Source organism: Carya illinoinensis, chromosome 11, assembly GCF_018687715.1.
Source record: "Carya illinoinensis cultivar Pawnee chromosome 11, C.illinoinensisPawnee_v1, whole genome shotgun sequence".
NCBI lineage: Eukaryota > Viridiplantae > Streptophyta > Magnoliopsida > Fagales > Juglandaceae > Carya > Carya illinoinensis.
The window spans coordinates 18,148,794-18,154,363 of NC_056762.1; positions in this window are offsets into that span (position 1 = coordinate 18,148,794).

Sequence of the window (5,570 nt, forward strand, 5' to 3'; positions counted from 1 at the left end):
CTTTTGGTCATCCATTCCTCTATTTGTACTCGTACGATTAGCCCTCAATCTCATGTGCATAGTGTTCACCTTCAACCTTTAGACTAGAGTTTGCACCGCTCATTCTCCTCATAAAAAAAGGTCAAACTGAGACCTCCACTCTATTGCCGCTAGCAAGGCCTGTGCGCAATGACTGGTGGCACTTCCATGGTGTTGCTGTGTTAGAAGTCCAACCCCTGTGCATCCCAGCCACCGTTAGCCCCACTGAGAGCCACCCATTTCAAGGAAAACCCAGCCCCACCGAGAGTAGTCCACTTATAGCAGCTCCTCCACACCTGTTGTCTCAGCTGCAAATAACATCACTACCCAGCCGCCGAGCTCACCACCATCGACCACCACCCAGCTCTTTGGTCTACCGCATGCCACCTCAGGCTCACGGTGAGCTTCATTCTCTCTCACACCAAGCTCTCTCTCCATCTCTCTCTCTCTCTCTCTCTCTCTCTCTCTCCCCTCACTCTCTCTCTTAGTGCGCAGCCACCCAGTCACGTCCATGTCTCAGCCTTTTCACAGCTGCCCCCATGGTGAGCCTCATCGCACGACCTGGGTCTTCTCTGCAAACAAAGAGGAAAATAGGTATGTGTCTCTTTACATAAAGTTAGGGAAGGATTAGATCTAGGATATTACAATTTTACCCTTGAGTTATAAGCCAAAGCATAATTTTTATTTTTTGGACGTGATTTGTACTAGGAGCCTCAATAGTTTTAGAAAATTTGTAATTTATATTTTTTTAAACTCGGCCTAGTTTGATTTTATAATGCTACAAAAGTTTTATTTTATTATTTTAATAAATATTTTAGAATTAGTGTGTAAGTTGGAAGTTTTTTTTTTTTTTTATATTGAGGTAATTTGGGAAGTGATTATATTTTAGGGTTATAAGAGTTGTGGATTGTTTTTTCTAGGAATATTAGGTCTCGTAGTATTTCAGGTTTAAGCATTGATATACGTGTTCAATTGGTAATTTATGGGAGTACGTGACTATTTTATAGGAGATGATTGATTTTTGTTCAGTACTGCTGTGGAGAAATTCTGAAAGTTAAGAAGTTCAGGTAAGTGGGATTCCTATGCTAGACTTTGTATAAAAGAAATGAATGAGGCTAATTGTGGAAAAATATGCATGTTTTGTTATGAAAATAATTTTGAAACAACCTCAGTTATTTCTTCTGCACTACTCATGTTATTCTGTATAAGAATAAAGTATTTTCTGGGATGGCTGGGTTAGACATGAGCTAGTTTAACACATTATTTCTTAAATGTGCCAAAGAGAGCGAATATGAAATTTTGTGCATGAATTATATTTTTGTGATTTGATTCTATTATATTCTAAAAACGTTTTGTACTCTTATATGATACGATATGATTTTTGAAAACCTCTGGCATAACAGTTTGCTTCTGTTCTATTCTGACCATACCACGGGTGTAAAACTATTGCCTCTATTTGGGTCGGTACCAACTTTTCTATTTTCAGTGCACCCACCTTGGAAGCAAAGTGGTTTCTGCGTGGTCTTTCCTGTGTGCACACTCGGGGCTCTGAGAATAATAAGGGGAAGATTCACATTCTGTTTCTACTCGATTGACCGCTGGGATTTGCACAACCATACTATAGGGGTTAAACATGGAATTCTATTCCGATGTGATGTTTCATTTATGCTCTGCCAAAGGAACTTTGAATAAGAATATTTTCTCAAACTTTCATTCTGATATTTTTGATAACATGTTCTAATTCTGCATTCTGAAAGTGAAACTATTTTGTTCTTCATTTTGAACTTTGTAAATGCTCATATTTGCACACTAGTATATGTTCTCTGCTTACTGCGTTGTTGATTACTCACCCCTTATCTCCAAATCTTTTTTAGATAATTTTGATGGTTCAATTGGAGAATAAGAGTAGAAAGTTTTAACGAGGTGTGATGATCATAGTGGAATAAGTGCCCAAGGGTACAAGTGCTTATTTGAGACTCGTAGTTAGTAAATCGGTTTATTTACGGATATTTTGATTTGATGAGTTAAGGATATTTTCGAGTCTTTTGGAAGTTTTTAATTTATGTTATTGAGAATTTCTTTGTTGTCCCTACGAAGGAACATGGATATTTGGGTTGAGTGAATAAGTTAATATTTTATTGAGTTTTTTGATTTTTATAATTGTGATATTGAAGTTGATATTAAGTAATAAGAGCTAACTCTCTAGACCTTCGGGAACAGGGCGTTATAGTTGGTATCAGAGCCATGTTTGAGGTTTTGCAGACTTTTAAGAAGTAATTTCATATTGGAGGCATAGAAATTTGAGGATTTAGATTTGGTAGATTCTAAGAAATGATTTTCACGACATTCACGGTTCTAGATCCGGTAGGCTTATTCTGTAGGCTGTAGGACATGACTTAGATATGATTTAAGGTTTAGATTTTGAAGTTGACAAAAGTTTGACCAAAAGACAGGTTTGAGGTTCTATAAACTATAGAATATGAGGTTTGGATTACCAGGGACTATAGGAAATAATTTTCAGATTTGATGTTTAGATTTGTTCAAACTGCAAGGAAAGATCCTGATGGTACTTAAGGTTTTAGAATCTTTAGGTTTTAGGCAAGATGACTTTTGAAATTTTTCAAAGTTTATGAGCTATTTTTCCTGATGGTTGAGGTTTTGAATTCTGTAGGCTCATTTTTGTAGACCTTTTTGGTAAAATCTAAGGTTTAGATTTTTTTTTTTTAATATATTTTTGTCACCATGGTTGTGTGAACAACTATTTGCTTATGTTTATATGAACTTTATATTTTTTAAAAATGTTGATTAAAAATCCAAGTTTTTCAGGATGCCACCTCGTCATCGGGTATGAAATATTTCGAACCTTAATGGGACTAGTAATGAAGGAGAAGAAAATCTGAGTGCTACTGAAGTACTTTGAGCTGCGACCCAGTAGTTAATACAGGAGCTCATGCAAAACCCTCCGGGTCACAATTGCAATAGGAATGAAAAGGTGGTACAACGGAACAGTTTAATCGGATGCACCGTCCTTCATTTGATGGGAGAGGCAAGCCAACCCTTGCTGAGGATTGGGTTTAGGATATAGAAGAGATACTTCGGGTCTTAAACTGCACAGATGAATAGAGGTATCTTACGCCACCTTTAAGCTGACCGGGGAGGCGAAACGATGGTGGATCTCAAAGAGAACCATTACGGAAGCAAATGGGAGGGGAGTTTTTAGCTGGCCCCATTTAAAGTAGATCTTCTTCGACTGTTTCTTTCCTAGATCAGTCAGAGATTGATATGAACCCACGGGAATGGAAGCCCTTGAACCCACAATTAATTTGAAAACTCACCCAAGAAAGCAAAACCAAGTCAATGGATGGAGAATATAGACCTGTTGAGAGCCCGTTTCAAGAACCTAGATTATATTAAAATTTAGATCCGTTGAAAAACCCATCTCAAGAACCTAGATTACAAAGGAGGAATGCCATAAAAGTTATGATTTACCATTGATAAGTTCAAACGTTCAAGAGGAACAAGAGGACATAACTCAACTCACAATGAAAATTAAATATTGTCTAATCTTTTCAAATAAGGCTACAAGTGGTTTAAGCAAACCATCTCCAAAAACTCTAGTGAATAGTGCCACGGTACTGTAGCATGAACAGTACCACGCTACATTAACATCTAAAACTCTAGTTCAAATAAAATAATAACTTTCCAAATAAGCCCTTGGCCAAAATACAAGGCATTCCCAAAAACGCTAGTTCATTAGAAATAAGACATATGTGGGCTAGGCATCCTTAAACTCACTTATTCTAAACTAATAATAAAAATTCTTTAAACAAATTGAAAGCCTTAACAACAACAGGCCCTATCTCTAAGTCATGTCTTCCACAACTTGTATCAAGTGGATCAAAATTAGCTCTCCTTCATGCAAGCCTATCTTGAGTGTTGGGCTCTTCCTAACTTCATCCCAAGTGGATTGCACCAATCCTTGCATTTCTTCCTTGATCTTTTTAGCTCTTGATCTTGTAATTGGCCAATCTAGAACTTGCAAAGGATCTTTAAGGCTAGCCCCACCTTGGTTCCCATTAGAGATGCTAGGGCCAAGGAGTTTGCTAACTTGGTTCAGGGCACCATGACACGATGCGGCTAGATTCATTGAGTTGTCACAACTTTGCTTCATATCTGATCCCCGATGAGGAGAGGAAGACCCGAAAGTTTGAAGAAGGGTTGGACAACAGGATATAGGAGCGAGTGGTTGGCTTTCAGATTCATAATTTTTCAGAATTAATAGATAAGGCCACAATTATTGAGCAGAGCCTAAAGAGAAGTGCCGAACTAATGGAATAGAGGAAGAGGAGTGCACCATAGGGGTCTCAATCTGCAATGGGTTAGGGCCCATGGAAAAAAGAGGAATGAAGGCAATAACTTTGGCCAAAAGCAAACGCAAGGAAACCAATCGAGTAACCTCTGTAATTTTTGTAATTGTGCACACACTGGAGAGTGTAGGAGGGAAGTAGGGGCATGTTTTCTATGCAGTAAGACCAGACATCTTATCAGAGATTTCCCTTTGCTTCTGACTGACAACAAGAAGCCTAACCTGCCTTCAGGTTCCCATCAAACGATTCAGGGAAGCAATCAACGTAGAATGGGAGGACCGGCTCGAGTGTTTTCACTGACATCTGAAGATGTTGAGGATGAAAATGACGCGATTACAGGTACTCTACTGTTTTCCTTCTTGATAGCTTTAGTTTGAATTGAGTGGGACCTAACCATGTTTGTATTTTAATGGATCTTACTCTAAGTTTTACAGCTTAGAATATTGAAGTTGGATTGAAGTGGTGTGCATGATTTTCCAATGAATGGCATAGGTTGCATAGGAATGCAAATGGGCTTTGGAAGATTTTAGACCCAATAATTATTATCTTGGAGACTTTAACTATAGGTGTTTTTGTTGGTTAGTATGTATGATGGAAGCATACATTTAGGAAACATTTATGGTTGAAAGTAGATTTTTCTGAGGATTTAGGAATTTGTGAATTGAATCTACCCAGGACCTAACTTTTTTGCAACTTTTTATTGCACCATTATGTGGAGTATTTAAATATTAATTTGGGAGTTCTCTTTTAGTTAAAGGGTGAATATTGTTTTTGGCTTGTAAATCTATGATTGAGAATCATACCTTTAGGTTTTGACTCGAATACGTGTTTGAATCGACTCTTGGAGTTGAGGAATATCAGAAAGGATTTTTGAAATATGAAGGATTAATTTATTAGACGTGACTTTTGATGCTGTAAATTTTGAGGAAAAAAATTTTTAGGGGGGGGGGGGAAGGATGTAACCCCTAGCCCAGCCAAGCCCGCTTTACAAAATTTTTGGATTTATAGGCATGAAAAGCCCATTTGAGATTGTGAGTAAACTTTTTTGAAAGAGAGTTACGGGCCTAAGATATTTTTGCCGGATTATAATTTTTTCAATAAGTTTGATAATAAGGTTTAAAATCTTTTAATGGAGCAAGTGGATCTTTACTTGAAACATTTATGGGTGAGTATAATTGTTTTTGG